General features: G+C 40.2%; 1 protein-coding gene across 1 annotated transcript in view; it reads left to right on the forward strand.

The window, feature by feature from the left end:
* Window positions 1-22,522, forward strand: part of LOC106878431 (cyclic AMP-dependent transcription factor ATF-7) — an 80,280-nt gene that overhangs the window by 24,281 nt on the left and 33,477 nt on the right. Inside the window, 1 exon segment of the mRNA XM_089364775.1 lies at window positions 18,638-18,786. The gene's annotated coding sequence lies outside the window, so the exon portion shown is untranslated.

Genomic DNA, 22,522 nt, shown 5'->3' on the forward strand with positions numbered 1-22,522 from the left:
TGCGTTTTCTCTCTCCTACCCCCCCGTATCTAAAATTAGTCATATTTTTTCTGTTTCCTTTTCTCTGATAACTTTTCAATAGCAAAAAAATTATTCATTGTTTGTGAATTATTTCAATGAATTGTGGGATTTTTATTCTCTGTTTGACCCGTGTATTCGACCAGTTAACATCTATTTGAAATCTAGAAGCTAAGTATTGACAGCAGTAACACTTTGAGATCAAAAGTACAGCTTTCTTTTTTTTGTCTTTATTTTAGTTTAAAACCTTATATTTTACTGTCTCCTCCTGCTAAAACGGTCATACATCATCATGTAGTGAGCTGACTGAATTATCTGCAAGCCTGACAAAATGCTGAAGGGCGTTTTATCTGTCTTCACATCCCTGAGTTCAAATTCCACTCAAGTCAACTTTGCCTTTCATCCTTTTTGGGGAGGACAATGAAATAAGTACCACTTGTGCCCTGGGGGTGATGTAATCAACTTGCCACTCCCACAAAATTTCAGACCCTGTGTTTATAGCAGAGGGGATTATTATGTGCTCTTTTGGGTTACAGGCATTGCTGTGTGGTTCTGGAAGCAATTCCACTGCATGGTTTCTTTGGCAAGTAAAGTGCCTTTTATCATAGCCACAGGTTTCCGTTTGCTTCCCCTGGACCCCACAAAAAACATTGCTTACAGCAGTAACCTACAACAGGCTGAAAAGTGCCACCTGGGGTGGACAGCCCCTACTCTACCCGAGCTACGCTAGTGATTTTGGGGGTCAATAAAATAAAACGTCGCCTCTCCTTCTAAATTGCTGGCCTTGTGCCAAAATTTGAGACCAATATTCTTTGTCACTAAAGTTGCATACATTTACTGACTACATAGCCAAGTGGATGTAAATATAAATATGGCCAGGTGTTCCCCAAGGTGACTTTTATAAGATCTGGACTATCTATAACAAATTTAATCCATATTCCCCCTGGACTGCTGTTGATAGTTCAATATTTTATCTACCTGACCTTTTCACTTTAATGTCTCTTCTTATTACAACTAGGCGCAGGTGTGGCTGTGTGGTAAGTAGCTTGCTTACCAACCACATGTTTCCGGGTTCAGTCCCACTGTGTGGCATCTTGTGCAAGTGTCTTCTACTGTAGCCTCGGGCCGACCAAAGCCTTGTGAGTGGATTTGGTAGACAGAAACTGAAAGAAGCCTGTCGTATATATGTGTATATATATGTGTGTGTGTATGTGTTTGTCCCCCCACCATCGCTTGACAACCGATGCTGGTGTGTTTACGTCCCTGTAACATTAGCGGTTTGGCAAAAGAGATCAATAGAATAAGTACCAGGTTTCCAAAGAATAAGTCCTGGGGTTGATTTGCTCGACTAAAGGCGGTGCTCCAGCATGGCCACAGTCAAAAGACTGAAACAAGTAAAAGAGTAAAAGAGAGAGAGTCTCTTGAGTAAGCTGATGCTTTTCATTTATAACAGTGGTTTCTCAAACAGGGTCCATATAGCCCTTTGGGGTCCATTTGAGATTTTGTTGTTAAAAATTCATGCGCAATAAATAGCTTATACTTTTACGATACACAAAATATTTTAACAATTCTCTTATACAATTCCTAATAAAATTTAATTCTAAAAATACTGTAGGGTTATTTTTATACATATCAAATGACGGTGGAGGTCCAGGAGAATAAAATAGGAATTGAAAGGGGCCATAGGTAAAGCATGGTTGAGATCCACGGGGCTATTACAATATCTGTTAAATCCCTTAAGTCTTTTCTGTTAGCTACAGCAGTTAGTTATATTCGTATAGTAAAAATGGAGACTTTGTTTTTGTTTCTGCCACAGGAAACTGTTGATATGTCCCTTCCTCTCTCTCTCTCCATCTTCCCTCCTCTTCTCTTTTCCCCTTCTTTTTCTTCCCCCTTCATTCTCCCTCTTTCTCACATACACAATCTTTTCTTGTTCTCGCAAACTAGTTTCAGCTACAATTAAGGATGAACCTAGAGGGGTTATTAACAATTTATTTCTGGGAATGTGGCAACCAGCAGATCCAAAGTCTCAGTCTCCACTGATAGAACAGTGCTAATTAATAATAATCACTTCCTACATTAATTAGTATAAGGTTACTAATTTACAAATCAAGTGGAAATAATTGTTTTGGTATTTATTTTACATTTATTGACTTGTACTCATTTTAGTGACCTCAGGCATGGCCGGATGGTGGTGTTGGCAAGGCAGGTTAGAAATTTGTTTCACTATCATGAGATCGTAGGTTCAACTCCATTGTGTGGCATCTTGGTCAAAAATCTTTTACCAATTACTTTGGGTTGATGCAAGCTTTCTCAATGAAATTCTGTGAAACGGAATCTCTTTTGGAGTCTGTCGAATGGAATTGTACTTGAAATTCAAAAATCCAGTCTTGTAATACACCACTTTATCATGCTGATTCAGCTCAAGAATTATGTTGAGGCTACACATGTCTATGGAATACTCAACCACATTCGTTAATTTAATGAGTAGGCTGGTAATTGATAGGATAAGGATAAAACTGCTTCCCAAGTCATAAATAAGACCCATAGGGCTGGTTCCCTGGATTCTCTGGCATATATACTCCATGCTCCTGGATGGGACACCAGCCTGTCACAGGATTACTCATTTTTGCCAGCTGAGTGGACTGGAGCAACATGAAATGAAGTGTCTTGCTCAAGAGCACAACCTGGTCCAAGCATCGAAACCACAATATAAAGATCATGAGTCCAACACCGTAACCACCAAGCCAAGCGTCTCCTGGTGATTAATCAAACAACAGAACTCCCATCATTGGAACTGACAGAGGATTCATCTTTATTTTATTGAGTTCAGAGGGATTTAAAACCAAATCTCATGCTGGAGTTTGACTTCAAAATGTAAAGTCATTTGCACAAGTGATTTTTGCTTGTTACTCTACTGATTCTGTCATCAACAGCTTTAGATAGTGATTATAAGGATTTCAGATAAAATGGCACCCGTGTCCAGCGTCGCCTTCCTGCCCTTGTGCTAGTGGCACATGTAAAGACATTCGAGCGAGATCGTTGCCAGTGCCGCTGGACTGGCTCCTGTGCAGGTGGCACGTAAAATACACCATTTTGAGTGTGGTCGTTGCCAGTACCGCCTGACTGGCCTTTGTGCCGGTGACACGTAAAAGCCACATTTAAAAAAAAATTCTTAAAAATATATATATATATATATATATATATATATATATATATATATATATATATATATATATTACAGAGATGTACTTGCTTAGCATGTGACCTGATCTGAGATCGTATGCTGAAACAAAAACAATTGCAGCGTGGAAGGTAATAGTTTTTGTGTTTTTAAATGGCTTATAAACATCCTGTTTTGTGTATAGCAGAAGTATGATCACTTTATTGCAGATAAATTTTAACATCAAAATCTTGCGTAGACTCCCCACCCCCCACCCCAAGGGCCATATGGACCCTGGTTGGAAACTCCCGAGTTAGCATTATAACTTCTTGTGAGTTGTTGAAAGGATTAACTTTTTAAAAGAAATTGACTGCTGCTTTCAAGATTTTAAAAGCTTGCATTATTTATGAGTCAAGGAACTTGGCTCCACATGTGTGTGTGCGTGTGTGTGTGTATGTACATATGTGAGTGTGTGTGAGTGTATATATGTGCAAGTGTCTGTGTATGTGTATGGGTGCCATGTGTATATATTTATATATAGGCTTGTGTATATATATATATATAAAGCCATAATTGACACCTACATATATATACACACTCGAATACAGTTTCCCCCACCTCTCTCTCTCTCTCTCTCTCTCTCTCTCTCTCTCACACACACATGTCTAGACAGAAATTTGTTTCCAGATAATTGGCTATTTAGCATATTTAATGCTGACTATTATAGAAATAATACTGTCTGTTGAATGTCTGTCTGTCAGCATCTGTCATTTATGGTTTGTTGACTAACATGGCAGTTTCTGGCATTTCTTTTCATTGTTGCTGATCACATTGTCTTTATGGAGCTTAGTTCCAGTTCATAAGCTAGTCCATATTTTGCCCTTCCACTGCCAGTTTAAATAAATGCTTTCTTTTCTTCAAGAGTCCCAGAAGTTACCATGCCCCACACAAAAGAAGCCACCAAGCAAGCTTCTGTGTAGTTGATGGTTTTCCAATTTTCTAAAAATATCCCTCACATCTCAATCAAGCATCAGCCTCACCGGACTTTCTTAGCCTTTTAGCATTCAGATTATCTTGTCAAATGTAATGCATAGTTATTCACATTGTTTTGAATTAACACGTTAACCTTCATGGCCTGTTACTGGGATTTAGTGGTGACACCACATATTTCATGCTCTATTGCCCTCAGTGCAGTATTACAGTATTTCATAATTAAACTTTGATACTGATTTTAAATTTTGTCACAAGGCCAGCAAAAGGAAATGTGTATATGTATACAAACAGGAAGAATAATTGAACATAATTGACACAAACACATTCCTTCTCCTCACAGACATAAACAGGATGAGAGAGAGAGTGAGAGAAACATTAAAATATCTGATAACAAGTAAGCCAGCATTGAATCATTGATGCCAAATAAGTGATACCAAAACAGTTGTGATGAAACATCTCATACCATTTTGATCCTGTGGCTCAGTGGTTAGAGCATCAGGCTCTCACAATCATGAGGTAGTGAGTTCGATTCCTGGACTGGGCTGCGTGTTGTGTTCTTGAGCGAGACACTTTGTTTCACGTTGCTCCAGTTCACTCAGCTGTAGAAATGAGTTGCAATGTCACTGGTGCCAAGCTGTATCGGCCCCTTTGCCTTTCCCTTGGATAATATCAGTGGTGTGGTGAGGTGTGTGTGTGTGTGTGTGGGGGGGGGGGGGGGGGCTGGTTTGCATGAGTAACTGCTGGTCTTCCATAAACAACCTTGCCTGAACTTGTGCCTCAGAGGGGAACCTTCTAGGTGTAATCCCATGGTCAGTCTTTACTCTGAAAGGGGTCTTTACCCTTTACTTTGTTGTGTCATGGGCAGAATATGGACTGTTAATTCTTTGTTGGGTCTCTCATACTTCTCCCCAGCTTCACTGTCCACCTGTTTGCATGCACATCTGTGTGTGTGTGTATGTGTGTGTGCGTGTGTGTGTGTGACTAAAAGACTACGAATCATGAAGTGATAGGTTTGATCCCTCTGGCTGCCATTTTGGTCAAGTGTTTTGCAAGTGTAAGTGGACAGAGGGGAAACTGTGTGGAAACCTTACTGGATAACTTGTACACATCATACAAAGTGCACAGTCTCATTGCATATGGTGTCTTGTTGATTCAGTCTGAGATCTGTGTAAAGAGGAGAAGAGAACAAGTGTATGTGGAATACTCTGCCATTTATACTATAAAACAAAGGAGTATGTAGTCTTGTTGATTGTATGACTAGAAAAGTTGTTGAAACTGACTGAGAATATATGTGTGTGTGTGTCTGTGTATACACACATACACACACACACACATAATTACATATATATATGTGTGTGTGTGTATATGTGTGCGTGTGTGTCTGTATGTATGTGTGTATGTACATATGTGTATATATATATGTATGTGTATGCGTGTATATATGTGTGTGTGTGCATGTGTGTATGTATATATATATGTGTGTGTATGTATATATGTATGTGTATGTATGTATATATGTGTGTTTGTATATAAATATATGTATGGCTATGTATATATATATATATATATATATGTATGTATGTATGTATGTATGTATGTATGTATTACTTTGTATTAGTGCAAAGAGGGAAGTGAGTGTCATTGTTGTCAGGGAAGAACAGAACATTTGATGGACATCAGAGAGAGAGAGAAAGAGAGAGAGAAGCTGTAAGAGGTGACTTAAACTGACTTCTTTTGTAAAACCTGTAAACTGCTTATAAAGTGAAGTGGTTTACTATTTTTATCCAATCAACTTCACGAGGAGGCTTAATTGCAATCGGGAGAAGAAAAAAAAAGCAACCAAATGAAAAGAAGGCATAGAAAGAATTAAGATTTCATTTCAAAGAACGAGGCCCATGCAAATTTGTCTTCTCTGATGCAACAGTACAGCTGCTGCTAATGATAATAATAATAATAATAATAATAATAATAATAGTAATAATCATCATCGTTTAACGTCCGCTTTCCATGCTAGCATGGGTTGAACGATTTGACTGAGGACTGGTGAAACCAGATGGCTACACCAGGCTCCAATCTGATTTGGCAGAGTTTCTACTGCTGGATGCCCTTCCTAACGCCAACCACTCTGAGAGTGTAGTGGGTGCTTTTATGTGCCACCGGCACGAAGGCCAGTCAGGCGGGTACTGGCAACGGCCATGCTCAAAATGGTGTGTTTTACGTGCCACCTGCACAGGAGCCAGTCCAGCGGCACTGGCAACGATCTTGCTCGAATGGCTTTTCACGTGCCAGAAAGGCGACACTGGTAACGATCATGCTTGAGCAGTGGTGCCATCACGATAATAATAATAATAATAATAATTATAATAATAAAGGTGATGATGATGATGATAATGATGCTGGCTTCTATATTTGCTGCAAGTTGATTGAAATAGCTTTAGTGTATGTTCTTGTATTTATGTTAACATTTCAGGAAAAGTTGCAAGAATGCTTTTTAAGTGTTTATTTGACTTGTTTTATGTTTGTCTTGAATTCACACCCTGCCTAGACCAATTTTGCCTTTCCATCCTTTGGTAAAATACCAACCAAAGTACTCAGGGTATTATTCCTTCTCAGATATGTGACCGTGTGTTTTTTTTCTCTGGCCTTCTGTGAAAAACACGCCTGGCAATGGGGGAAATATCATCTTGCCTGGAGACAGGCGATGTTTGGTGACAAGAAGGGCATCTGGCTGTAGAAAATCTGCTTCAAGAAATTCTCTCTGATCCATACATGCATGGAAAAGTGGATCTTACATGAAGCTGCTGAAGGTGTGCCCTCTTTAGAAATCAATAATTTTTTTTTTCACATTGTCACACGGCCACAGAGTTGTTGGAGAGAGAGAGAAAGAGAGAAGGAGAGAGAGAGAGAGAGAGAAAGAGAGAGAGAAGGAGAGAGAGAGAGAAGGAGAGAGAGAGAGAGAGAGAGAAAGAGAGAAGGAGAGAGAGAGAGAAGGAGAGAGAGAAAGAGTTACAGTTGATTGATTATCCAAATCATTACATTCCGGGGTAAAATAAGACCTTGTGGTATTTGTTCCGACTCTTTACATTCTGAGTTCAAATCCAGTAACAGTCAAGTTAAGTTTTACCCTCTACCATTCTGGGGTTGACTCATGAAATGCCAGTCAAAGTATTATGGTTGATTCTCTCTGTTTGTCTGCCTTTCTCTGAACCAACTCTGTTGCATTGTGAGAAGGGTAGTAAGAGACCACTAACAGCATCCCCTTTTTTTCTTTCCACACATCGAAGGGTTGAGTGAAGGGCTAGCAATTTCTTCTCATAGAAAAACTGATATGTTACTGAAACTTTCTTGAGCTGGATTGGGGGCAGTAAAGTACAAAACAGAAACAAAGGAGATATTACTGGTACTTTGTTTCTTGGGTCTCAGTGAAATGAGCGTCCTTCTCCGTGACATTTGTCATTCTTCCTTGCTCTCAGCTGCCTAGCTCATGAATGTCAACTACAACTCAAGAGAATGCTATGTCTTTTATGGGAGTGTTTGTGACTGTGGTCTTGGACCAGCTGCACAGTTTGCCAGCCTACATACAGGATGTTTTAATGAGACACCACTTCTAGGGATGGTCATTGGTTCACAATGAGCTTATCTTTCCTTTCACAGGTCTTGGTTTTAGTGCTGCAGTGTATTCACAACATCCTCCTCACCTGACATGCTAGTTGCTGGGGCCAGTTTAGTCGCTGACCACTCAGCCATGAGACAGGTTGTACTGGGTTACATGGTACCAGTAGCAGGTTTTTCCTGACCTGTTCTAGGAGATTTGTTCATTAATAATGATTTCAAACTAAGAGACAAGGCCACACATTTTTTTTTATCATGCAAATGGCATCTATGCTGGTCGCATGTAAAAACCACCCATTACACTCTTGGAATGGTTGGCATTAGGAAGGGCATCCAGCCGTGGAAAGCCATGCCAAATCAGACTGAAGTCTAATGCAGCCTTTCAGCATACCAGCCCAGGTCAAACTGTCCAACCCATGCCAGCATGGACAACGGACGTTAAATGATGATGATGAGCAAATAGTTGATTGAAATTGTTCATTGCCAGTGCCACTGGACTAGCTCCTGTGCAGGTGGCATGTAAAATATACCATTTTGAGCGTGGCTATTGCCAGTACCGCCTGACTGGCCTTTGTTCCGGTGGCACGTAAAAGCACCAACTACACTCTCAGAGTGGTTGCCAAATCAGATTGGAGCCTGGTGCAGCCATCTGGTTTTCACCAGTCCTCAGTCAAATCGTCCAACCCATGCTAGCATGGAAAGCGGACGTTAAACGATGATGATGATAATGATTTGACTGGTACTTATTTTATCACCTGCAGAATGATAAAAGACTGCAGCTAAATATGACCGTACATTTAGTTAATGCTCCACCAACACTGTCCTGCCATCACCACCACCACCACAACTGCTACAACCATCACCGTCATTTTAGTGTCCACTTTTCCATGCTTGCACGGTTCAAACAATACTTGTTGAGGAATATTTGCTACAGTTAGATGCCCTTCCTGTTGTCAAGCCTCACCTGTTTCCACATGAGATAACATTCCACCATGGCCAGACATGTTTTTCACAGATGACTGGAAACTAGAGTTTGATATGAGTGAGGCTGAGCTGTTACTTCTTGTAAGTCATTAGTTGTGGGGGTCAATGGTTGTGGGGGTCAATGGTTTTTGGTGTTGTCATGTTCAGATTGTCCTGTATTTATCAAGGTGTCATCTCTGATGTACTTTGTATCACAATTGCAGGTTCTTTCTAAACTATTTTGCAGCTGTAACATCATCATCATCATCGTTTAACAGCCATTTTCCATGCTGGCATGGGTTGGACGGTTTGACTGAGGTCTGGAAAGCCAGGAAGCTGCACCAGGCTCCAATCTGATCTGGCAACGTTTCTACAGTTGGATGCCCTTCCTAATGCCAACCACTGCGAGAGTGTAGTGAGTGCTTTTTATGTGCCACTTGCACAGGAGCCAGTCAGGTGGCCCTGGTATCGTTCACGTTCGGATAGTGCTTTTTACGAACCACTAGAACCAGTCAGGGGGCACTGGCAGCCTTCACGTTCGGTTAGTGCTTTTTACATGCCACTGGCATGGGAGCCAGTCAGGGGGCACTGGCATCGACTACATTCAACATGGGTTAGACGGTTTGATTGAGGACTGGCAAGCCAGAAGGCTGCACCAGGCTCCAATATATATATATCTATATCTATATATATATATATATATATATATATATATATAAAAACAAATAGTAAATGAGTATATACGTACAGGTATGTGCATACCGACATCCACCTGTATGTATAGGTGCATATCTGGGTACAGGACATTGCAAACAAAACAGAGATGAGAAAACACACAAGCCACATGGAAAACATTCTACTTCATCAGCTACCCCCGTTTTAACACCGGCGTTTCGAAGAGCTGGGCAGGACGCATCGTTAAAACGGCTCTTCCCATGGACCGCAAATTAAATTTGTATACACAAATTAAATCTAGCCATAGAGGAATGTAGTGGCGGACAAAAAACAAGACAGGAAAACAAACAGAAAAGGCTTTACGGCCAGACGAGAAAAATTATGTGTGTATGAACGCTGTGAAGCACGAACTTGAAAGTAGGGACGAAGTGGTTCGCATGTTTGCTCGGCGATAGCCAAGGAAGAAAAGGATTATTGACTATATATATATATATATATATAGAAAGAGAGAGAGAGAATCACACAGCAAACAACATAATAGCAATATGAACTGTTTTGACCATCAAACTTGTATTTAAATAGAAACCTGAAAATGATGAGTCTAATAAGTAAATCGATGCCATCGCTGCTGCTGCTGCTATAGAAAAATATTTATAAAAATATTTAAAAAAATAGAGCGTCATCTAGGATATCTAGTCATAAGATCATCCTAGCCATGTTTTTATTGATATTATGGATAAAAGAAATCTCTTGATTTAAAAATCGATAATGAAAGAAACAAAACTCCAACCAAAAACAAAAACAAAAAAGAAACAAAAGAAAATGAGTAAAACAAAGAAACTCTAACAATGAAAGGCTATTGAACCAGAACTCAATGCATCCTACTTTATACTGTATATTTGGCGCTGAGAATGTCCCTGGGTGTCAGTAGTTAAGCTGGTGCAATTGTAGTTTTGTAGTATAACTGTACTAGCTAGAAACGAATGAGATATTTTTATATTCTTTTATTCTTATATTTGTTTCAGTCATTTGACTGCAGCCATGCTGGAGCACTGCCTTTTAGTTGAACAAATCGACCCCAGGACTTATTTTTTGTAAGCTTAGTACTTATTCTATCGGTCTCTTTTACCGAACCGCTAAGTTATGGGGACGTAAACACACCAGCATCGGTTGTCAAGCGATGTTGGACACACACACACACACACATATTTGACGGGCTTCTTTCAGTTTCCGTCTACCAAATCCACTCGCAAGGCTTTGGTCGGCCCGAGGCTATAATAGAAGACACTTGCCTAAGGTACCACTCAGTGGGACTGAACCCAGAACCATGTGGTTGGTAAGCAAGCTACTTAGCACACAGCCACTCCTGTGCCTATATATATATATATATATATATATATATATATATATATATATATATAATATAATATACATGTATGTATATATATATATATATGTGTATGTATATATACGAGTTACCTTAATCAGGTGATTAAGATCATTCAAACAAGGAAGAACTCTATACATTAGAGCTTAAGGTAGAATGTTAATTTAAGTACTGAGATCCGATAATTGTAGTTTCAAAAGTAGGTCAGCACCTGTTATTTTTTTCGTCAGTGTGTGTGTGTGTGTGTGTGTGTGTGTGTGTGTGTGTGTGTGTGTGTGTGTGTGTGTGTGTGTGTGTGTGTGTGTCTAGGCACCACGTCATTGTTGTGCAAGCAAAGTTGTTCATATCTAGTCTTCCTTGAAAAACATGTCTGGCCATGGGAAAATATCAGTTTGCTTGGAAACAGGTGGGGGTTGGCAGCAGGAAGGGCATCCAGCTGTAGAAAAATCTGTCCTAGTAAATTCCATATGCAAGCATTGGAAAATGGATGTTAAATGATGATGATGATGACCTGTAATGAATTAAGTGTTGATTAAGTGTAGTAGTTTAGCCAGTGGGCAGAAGTTCAATCCCTGGATCAGTCAGGCTATATCACAAATAGAAGAACTAGAATGGTGAATGAACTGAGAACAGTCTGCCCCTGTGCATTTAATAGAGTTTGGTTCAAGATTCCAAGACCATTATTAAATCTCTTGGGCACCCAATGATGGCCAGAGAGTGTAACGGTCAAAATGTAGTGACTATAACAACCAAGATGAGGGTGCCGATACTAATATGTCACTGTATTAGGATTTCAACTGTACACAAACTCCAGAAACACTTATCAGTTACATAGTGCCCCCTCCTACTTACCATGGTTAACCATAAAGTTTTTGTTTGTTAATTATTTTTAGCTTTTGCAGTTAACTTTATCCGTTATGTACACAGCATTCTTCTGGTGATAGGATGTGAAACATGGATTCACCGTTTCCTTGTTGCTTAACCTCCCCCCCCCCAAAAAAAAAAAATTCATTCCCAACTGTGACTATTCCATCTGCTTATTCTTTACTAGGTGTAGTGTTTGTGAAAGCACATGACATTGTGGTTAGGGCATTGGGTTCACGTTCTCTAGGTTGCGGGTTTGATTCTTGAACTGGGTAGGTTATTGAAAGCCGTGGCCTTGAGCAAGGCACTTCATCCACTTTGCTTCAGTCCCTTCAGTTGTAAATAAAGTACCTGTGTCACCTGTGGAGGTTAACCTTTTGATAGCCTTGTTCATGCTCAGGTGGAAATCCTGTAGGCATAGTTGCTTAAAAGCCATGAAAACCTGGATAAATTTTGACTTAATGGCTCTGTAGACTGGAGACAAGACTTTAACTGTATGGGGTTTAAATGTATTGATCCTTTACACAAGAGGTCTTCTGGTAACAGGTTGTAAAATATGGATCCCCTTTTCCTCTCTTGATGCTATTTAGCTCCAAATTGGCCCCCAATTATGCAAATATCTGATCAAAACCTTTCCAGCTGTGACCATCCCAATTTTTTTGTTCCCTCTTGGCATAGTGTTCTTTGAATATCATCCAATATGGAGTGGTTGGCGTTAGGAAGGGCATCAAGCTGTAGAAACTCTGCCAAATCAGATTGGAGCCTGGTGTAGCCATCTGGTTTCACCAGTCCTCAGTTAAATCGTCCAACCCATGCTAGCATGGAAAGCGGATGTTAAACGATGATGATGATGAGGATGTCCTTTGATTTTCTTTTTATAGACAAGTAGAGTGTAATCTAAGAGAAATTTGGCTGTTATTTCTAGCAGGTTGAGTGACCATACAGAGATTTTCTCTTTGCTTCATTGTCTAATGGATAGGTGGTGTTGGGCAGTGGTGGGGTTCTTATTGACTTGGGCCTTTTAGTGCTACTCGCCTCTCGTAGGGGTAAAGACAGACAGTTGAAGTAAAGCATCTAGTGTGGTGCTTTGCTGCCATTGTCATCTCTACTTCTAGACAAGATTGACATGTGTTATGACATACCTCAACAGTATACAACTGAAATATTGCACAGCAAAACTCTTTCCGTTTTCTTTTTTTTGTTTTTACTTTTTACTTTTACCCAGTAAACATTTTTACATATGTAACCTTCGTCCCCCACCAAAAAAGAACAAAAAAAAAAGAAACAAAGAAAAAAACAATCACTTCATAACAACATTTATAATGATATCTGGAATAAATTACTGACACTTACTGGAAAAAACCCAAAGAAAGAGGAAGATGTGGAAATATATTTCTACGCACACACCCACCCACCCATATATCATCATCATCATCATCATCATTTAACATATGCTTTCCGTGCTGGCATGGGTTGGACAGTTTGATAGGAGGTGGTAAGGCAAGGAGCCACATCACTCATGAATTTAATTGACTCCCATTTGAGTATATATTTTAATTATAACTGAAGAACACCATCAGAACAGCATCGATATTACAATGTAAAAAATTTCAGCCTGTTTACTGCATCTTTAGGGATGAAAACTGTTTTAATACTTACACTGCCATGAACTGTTTTATCCTTTGATATATATATTGTGTTGTGGAGGCGCAATGGCCTAGTGGTTAGGGCAGCGGACTCGCGGTTGTAGGATCGCAGTTTCGATTCCCAGATCGGGCGTTGTGAGTGTTTATTGAGCGAAAACACCTAAAAAGCTCCACGAGGCTCCGGCAGGGGATAGTGGCGAACCCTGCTATACTCTTTCACCACAACTTTCTCTCACTCTTACTTCCTGTTTCTTTTGTGCCTGTAATTCAAAGGGTCAGCCTTGTCACACTGTGTCACGCTGAATCTCTCCGAGAACTACGTTAAGGGTACACGTGTCTGTGGAGTGCTCAGCCACTTGCACGTTAATTCCACGAGCAGGCTGTTCCGTTGATCGGATCAACTGGAACTCTCGACGTCGTAAGCGACGGAGTGCCAACACATATATTGTGTTACCTGAGTGGATTTGAACTACCCAGTCATCTATCTTCTCTGCCTACTATTCCTAGGAGGATCGTGGAGGTAGTGTCATCTGTCATCTGTCATCTCCTCCATAAGCTCCTATCAGAAACAAGCATCTTTACATTTCCCCAGCTTCCCAAGCATGACCAACTGCAACTATAGATATTATCCAACAGTCTCATTCCTGCTTTCCCTCTAGATCTCCTGCCAATTGGCTCAGCTTGAAGAATCCGTCTTGCGATTCAGTTCTGTGACATTCTAATTACATGACCATAGTACCAGAGTGGCGACCTCTCAATGTAGATTTGAACTAAAACCCTTTGTTTCTAGACTACACCTAGAAATGCATTTAGCCACTTGACCACCAGCATTTAGCTTCATTGTTTTAGATAATGTATCATTAACATTGTTAAAATGCTTCCCTTTCTTGTAGTTTAATCTATTGAGTTCATTGATTCACAAATATTCATGAATCTGTCCTTGACCTAGTTCTTTGTTGTTGTTGTTATTGTTATCATTATCGCCATTAGCAGCAGTTGTATAAAATTTATATTTCTGGTTAGACAGCTGCAAGAGGACTATTTAGCAAACAACAAATAACTTTCATATTGTAGAATTTAACAAATGCTTTTGACAGTTGTGACTGGTGAGAAACGACAAAGCATGCTCGATTTTGAAAGTAGGACTGAGTGAGATAGAGTGAGTGGTTTTATTAAATGCAGGTATATATATATAGGCGCAGGAGTGGCTGTGTGGTAAGAAGCTTGCTTCCCAACCACATGGTTCTGGGTTCAGTCCCACTGTGTGGCATGATAGCCTCGGGCTGACCAGAGCCTTGTTGAGTGGATTTAGTCGACAGAAACTGAAAGAAGCCCGTCATATATATGTATATGTATGTATTTTTGTGTCTGTATTTGACCCCCACCATTGCTTGACAACTGATGTTGGGGCGTTTACGTCCCTGTAACTTAGCAGTTCGACAAAAGAGACTGATAGAATAAGTACTAGGCTTACAAAGATTAAGTCCTCTGGTTGGTTTGTTTGACTAAAAGTGGTGCTCCAGTATGGCCGCAGTCAAGATGACTGATTCAAATAAAAGAACAAAAAAATATACACACAAACACACAGAAGCGCCTTTGATTTTGAGCAGATACTAATCCAACACAGGCACACAAATGTGCTAATTGTCAACATTTCATTAACCCGTCATCGTTTAAACTGGCCATATCCAGCCCCAAAATTCTACTTGTTTTATGATCTAACCATCCAGATCTGGCTTCTTACATCTATCCTACAATGTCATTCTAAAACTAAACAATCACATTATCAAAGACCTGAAGCTATGAGATAATGCATGGTTAATTCAAGAGCAGATCAGTAAATCAGCATTACATTTGACGGAGTCATTTGAATACTAAAGGGTTAACAGGCATGGATTGGACAGTTTGACGGGAGCTGGCAAACCATGGTTTCTACAGCTGTATGTCCTTCCTAATGCCAATACTAAAGGGTTAACTAACTCATTATAACACTAATGTGCTACATCTTCCTTTGGCTACTTTTACTGTTACCATATTGGCTTCGTCTCCAGCTCCCTCAAAGTATCAAACTGTGCACCATTCCATGTATCTTCCTCTCTTTCTCTCATCCTTCTTATTCTGCCTTAAACTTCTGTAAAAAGAAATTTGGTTATTCCTTTCTTCTGTAGAACTGGTCTTCTCTCTGAACACTCTCTTCCTTGCCCATGTTTTCCCTCCAGGCCTCAGCTTGCAGAGATGTTAAAACAGAATGTGACCAGGGTAGCCAGGTTTCATTAATGAGCCACACAAAATTTTTGAGAAGTTGTGACTTGCATTGGAAAGTAGCCCAAAATGAAGTGGTACCAAGGATAGGACACACACACACTCTCTGTGTCTCTCACACACGTGGACACACGTGTGTATATATATATATATATATATATATATATATATATATATATATATATATATATATATATAGAGAGAGAGAGAGAGAGAGAGAGAGAGAGAGAGAGAGAGAGAGAGATAGAGAGAGAGAGAGAGAGAGAGAGAGAGAATGATTCAGATAAGCACGATTAGGTTTGATAAATATAAAAATATACATGCATGTGTATACACATTTAAATGTATATAGGGATATACAAAAACACACACACACATATATATATGTATAAGTTTCTTGAAAATTACTTGATGCAGTCACAGTTTGGAAAAATGAATTTCTTAAATTAAAATTATTAATTATCATAGAAATAAAAAAAAAAAACTCTTAAAAGTAGAAACAAACATACGCCTGATCGAAGGAAGTTTTTGTATTAGCTTTTTTGCAGTTTTCGGCTTTTCAAGCACGTGTGTGTGTGTGTGTGTGTGTGTGTGTGTGTGCTTGTGAGTCTGTGTATCTGTGTGTGTGTGTGTGTGTGTGTGTGTGTGTTTGTGTATGTGTGAAGTATTGCCTGTAGGTTGGTTCTAATTTACTTACCGATTTAATGATAATTAGCAGCTTTCTTACTTTTGAAAATTAAAATTTTTAAATTAGCGAGTCGTCCACATTGGAACGACAGCAACGTGCAGTCATAAATGTAGCACATCGACTACCTGTTGCTTAATCTGGCAGAGCTGAACACCACCTAAATCAGCGACTTCATTTGGTGGTGGTGGAGCAGTTTGCACCTGTTTAAAACTACCTCCAGCATCACCACTGTCACCTTATCAATATCACAGCCAATCCTTGTATCTTTTTATGATTTTGAAGCATTAAAAAAAAAAAAAAAATGCAAAGTTAATATGAATAATAGGCTTCATTTAAGTGTTTTTGTTGTTTTTTTTGTCACAACAGTCTTCATCACATTTTCAGCATCACCTTTATCATCGTCATTTCTCGTCATTCATCGCCCACTCTTTCCATGACCGTCTCTGTTTGTCATCCTTATCCCCACCACCCCACCCTACCCCACCTCACTCACTGTCTCCGCCATCATTGCATCATCGTTGTCATCATTACTGTCAGTATGCAATCATCGTTAATGTCGTTAATGTCGTTACCATTGTCATTGCCACCGTGTCAGACATTTTGATGGTTATAAATTCTGTTAATCTGACTGATGGTTTCTATAGATATATCCGAGAATGGAAGCTTACCATCCATCAACATCATCATCATCATCATCATCATCGCCTACTGCCACAGCAACACAACTTCTACTGATTCCATTATACCACCACCACCACCACCACCACCTTGCCTGTTCAGTTCTTATTTACACATCTATTTCTATATGGCACTTAATTCAATTGATTTCTTTGCCCTCCCCCACTCTTTATGTCTCATTCCTCCTCCTCCCTGTGTCATCTATTCATTTATTAGATATTGCAATCTCTCTCTCTCTCTCTGTCTGCTTTCTTTTCTTTATCCACCCTCACCTTCCCTTGTTACCTTCTGCTTCTCTCCTAGCTCCCCCCCCATCTCACAACAAAATCTTCACAATCTTTTAATGTTTTTTATGCCTTTTTTTTTCTTTTACTGTTAGCTGAATACCTAGCATGTTCATCCATGTTTCCATCATCATCATCATCATCATCATTGATGTATATAGAGGGTGATTCAAGAGGATTTTTAGCATTAGCATTTAAACGATATGTGATTTTTATTTTGTCTTAATTTAGTTTTGATATAGTTTTAACTCTGACTTTGCTATTTTGTTACGTAAATGCATGCATATATTTATACATTTATCATCATCATCGTTTAATGTGCATTTTCCATGGGGGCATGGGTTGGACGGTTTACAGGAGCTGGCCAGGTAGAAAAACTTCCCTATGCTACTGTGTCTGTTTTGGCAGGGGTTTTATGGCTGGATGCCCTTCCTAACACCAACCACCCTGCAGAGTGGACTCAGTGCTTTTTATGTGGCCCCAGCACAGGCAAGGTCAGTTTTGGCATGATTTTACCAGCTGGATGCCCTTCCAAATGCCAACCACTTTACAGTGTGGCTGTGTGGTAAGGATAGGTGCAGGTGTGGCTGTGTGGTAAGAAGCTTGCTTCCCAACCACATGGTTCCAGGTTCAGTCCTACAGTGTAGCACCTTGGGCAAGTGTCAGCCTCGGGCTGACCAAAGCCTTGTGAGTGGATTTGGTAGATATAAACTGAAAGAAGCCTGTCGTATATACACACACATATATATATATATGTATATCTCTTTACTCTTTACTCGTTTACTTGTTTCAGTCATTTAACTGCGTCCATGCTGGAGCACTGCCTTTAGTCAAGCAAATCGACCCCAGTTATAATATAGAGGCCTACTCAAAGTACAAACGTATGCATATGCTTTATGAGATATGTAGACCACAATCACTTGATTACATAAAGAGGAGTCTGAGTCAGAGGTGCCAATAATAGAGGAGTCGGAGTCCAAGTCGAATTTTTTGTTTCGATTCCACAGTCCTGGTTACTGGCTCTAGTAAGGTCACCTAGTGACTCACAAGTCGAGGACCATCAACTGAGTAGGATGGTGGGATGGATGGAGTAGTATTGAGGGAGGTGGTTTTATGTCAGGTGATGAGAGGTAAAAAGTATGGTAGCAGGATAGGACAGGAAAAGATGTTTTGCTGTGGAGGAGAGATACATGGCTACTTCCTGTTGGGGAAAAAGAGAAAGTGAGAAATCATATGTAGTCAGTCATATATTAGACGGGACAGTTTTATGTGGGATGAACTAGTAACCAGAAAGCAAGTGAGAAGCGTCTTTCTTTTGAAAGAAACCCAACAGAGAGAGAGAGAGAGAGAGAGAGAGAGAGAGAGAGATTCTGTCATTTATGTTTTTCTCTTTTATTCTTTCAGAGTTACTAGTTGTCTTCTGTTGGTGCCATGAACCTCGGATTCTCTTTAGTCGTAACCTCTCCTGATGTAGCTGAAAACTAACCCTACTTGCTCAAGTCGGGGAGCTTGGTGTTCATGAAGCTCCCCAACTCCATCAAGACCCCCTGAAGGTATGGAGACTAGATTTCTGTTTGTTCTCTTACTCGTTTGCTTCTTTTTTGGGTCCTTTGACCGTGGCCATGCTGGAGCACTGCCTCTAGTCGAACAAATTGCCCCCCCTCCCAGGACTTATTCTTTGTAAGCCTAGTACTTATTCTATTGGTCTCTTTTTGCCAAACTGCTAAGTTTCGTTCATGTAAACACACCAGCATTGGATGTCAAGTGGTGTGGTGGGGGGACAAACAGACACACAAACACACACACACACACACACACATATATATATATGTCGTGCTGGAGGCTTCCATGGCATACATGGAGGCTATGGCTTCGGTTCCCGCAACGAGGAGGGAACCAGACTGCTGGAGTTCTGTGATGCAACCAATCTTATGGTCTGCAATACCAACTTCAGGAAACCTGCCAGTCACCTAGTCACCTACCGCTCCGGCAGACACTCTAGCCAAATCGACTACATCCTCGCCAGAAATAGGGAAAGAGGGCGGCTTATAAATGCCAAAACCTACCCTGGTGAAGAATGTACCCCACAACATAGATTAGTAGTTAGCGACTTTGGGATCAAGGCAAAATAGGTGCCCAGAATTAGACAGGCTTGGAGAAGAAGGGTGTGGAAGCTTAAAGACCCTGCAAACGGACAGAGACTTAGAGACAAGTTACTTGAAGCATTTAACGAAATAGAAGGGGATATAGCATCATACAACGTGGAAGACAATTGGAGATTTCTGCGGGACAACCTGTTGAAAGCCACCGACCAGATTTGTGGGTGGTGTAAGGTCCCCTCCCGACCCAGAGTAACGTGGTGGTGGAACAAGGAGGTAGACAGGGCTATTAGACAAAAGAAACAGGCTTGGAAGGACTGGAAGAACGGTGGTAGCAGGGAATTATACCAATGTGCCAGAAGGGAGGCTAGGCGACAGGTTTATTTAGCCAGAGGGGAAGCAGATAAGGAAAGATTTGACAATGTTCTGCGCCGTGAGGACCAAAGACTCGAGGTATTTCGTGTTGCAAGACAGTGTAGGAGAGAGAATAGTGATGTTGTAGGAGAGAAATGTGTTCGCATGGATGATGGTACGCTTGCATTAAATGAGGATGCAAAGAAAGAGGTCTGGAGATGCCACTACGATAGATTGCTTAATAAAGAGAATGAATGGGAGAAAGAGAGCCTGCCGTATGTCGAATAAATAGAGGGACCAGCTATCCGAGTTGATAGTACCCAGGGTAGATAAAGCAATTAAGAGTATGAAGACCGGGAAAGCCCCCGGCCCATCAGGAATCACTGCAGAGATGCTCAAAATATCTGGCAGTGTTGGCTATAGCCTAGTCACCCGTATTACGAACCAGGTGATACACGAAGGAGTCATACCCAATGACTGGTGTAGCAGCATCATAGTCAACTGCTACAAAGGTAAAGGGGACGATTTAGATACAAATAATTACAGAGGCATCAAGCTGTTAGATCAGGTTATGAAAGTTACAGAGAGGGTCATAGCCCAACTAATTAGGGAGCGAATCAATTTAGATGAGATGCAGTTTGGGTTCGTGCCAGGTAAAAGCACTACTGATGCCTTATTTCTAGTGAGACAGTTGCAGGAGAAATACCTAGCTATGGATAAACCTCTGTACCTGGCTTTCGTTGAAATGGAGAAAGCCTTTGACAGGGTCCCCCGATCCCTTATCTGGTGGTCAATGAGGAAACTTGGGATAGAAGAATGGTTAGTGAGAGCTGTGCGAGCCATGTACAGAGATGCTGCCAGTAAGGTGAGGGTTGGAAATGAGTACAGCAATGAATTCCGGGTAGAGGTAGGGGTCCACCAAGGTTCCATCCTCAGCCCCCTATTATTTACCATAGTCCTCCAGGCAATCACAGAGGAGTTCAAGACAGGTTGCCCCTGGGAGCTCCTCTATGCTGATGACCTTGCCCTAATTGCGGAGTCACTATCAGAACTAGAGGAGAAGTTTCAGGTGTGGAAGCAAGGTCTAGAATTGAAGGGCCTTAGAGTCAACCTAGCTAAAACCAAAATCCTAATAAGTAGGAAGGTAGATAAAACACAAACCCCTTCAGGTAGATGGCCCTGCTCAGTATGTAGAAAAGGAGTAGGTAGTAACTCTATAAGATGTACCCGGTGCAAGCTATGGACACATAAGAGGTGCAGCAACATCAAAGGCAGGTTAACTAGCAAGTTAGTTTTTGTTTGTGGCAGATGTTCAGGTGCAATAAAGACTGCAAACAAACAGAAAACAACTTCTATCTCATTCCAGGGTGAAAAACTAGAGGTAGTCGATAGCTTCCGCTATCTGGGCGACCAAGTTAGTAGTGGGGGTGGGTGTGCTGAAAGTGTAGCTGCTAGAATAAGAATAGCCTGGGCAAAGTTTAGAGAGCTCTTACCCCTGCTGGCGACAAAGGGACTCTCACTCAGAGTAAAAGGCAGACTGTATGACGCATGCGTACGAACAACCATGCTACATGGCAGTGAAACATGGGCTGTAACTGCTGAGGACATACGTAAGCTCGCAAGGAATGAAGCCAGTATGCTCCGTTGGATGTATAATGTCAGTGTGAATACCCGTCAGAGTGTAAGTATCTTGAGAGAAAAGCTGAACATTTAGAAGCATCAGTTGTGGCGTGCAAGAGAGACGATTGCGCTGGTATGGACATGTGGTGAGAATGGAGGAGGATAGCTGCGTGAAAAAGTGCCACACCCTAACAGTTGAGGGAACCCGTGGAAGAGGTAGGCCCAGGAAGACCTGGGCTGAGGTGGTGAGGCAAGACCTTCGTACATTGGGCCTCACCGAGGCGATGACTACGGACCGAGACCTTTGGAAATGTGCTGTGCGTGAGAAGACCCCGGCAAGCCAAGTAAGATCGTTGCCAGTGCCCCTGGACTGGTTCTTGTGCGGGTGGCACATGAGATGCACCATTTTGAGCGTGGCCGTTGCCAGTACCGCCTGACAGGCTCCTGTAGGATTTTCGAGCGAGATCGTTGCCAGTGCCCCTGGACTGGCTTGTGCGGGTGGCACATAAAAGACACCATTTCGAGCGTGGCCGTTTTCGTGCGGGTGACACGTAAAAGCACCCACTACACTCTCTGAGTGGTTGGCGTTAGGAAGGGCATCCAGCTGTAGAAACTCTGCCAAATCAGACTGGAGCCTGGTGTTGCCATCCGGTTTCACCAGTCCTCAGTCAAATCGTCCAACCCATGCTAGCATGGAAAGCGGACGTTAAACGATGATGATGATGATGATGATGATATATATATATATATATATACATATATATATATATATACATATATATATATATATACATATATATATATATATATACATATATATATATATATATATATACATATATATATATATATATATATATATATATATATATATATTATATATATATTATACATATATATATATATATATATATATATATATATATATATATATATATATATATATATATATATATATATATATATATATATATACATATATATATATATATATACATATATATATATATATATACATATATATATATATATATATACATATATATATATATATATATATATATATATATATATATATATATATATATATATATATACATATATATATATATATATATATACATATATACATATATATATATACATATATACATATATATATATACATATATACATATATATATACATATATATATATATATACATATATACATAT

Source organism: Octopus bimaculoides, chromosome 16 (assembly GCF_046866305.1).
Source record: "Octopus bimaculoides isolate indiv1 chromosome 16, ASM4686630v1, whole genome shotgun sequence".
NCBI lineage: Eukaryota > Metazoa > Mollusca > Cephalopoda > Octopoda > Octopodidae > Octopus > Octopus bimaculoides.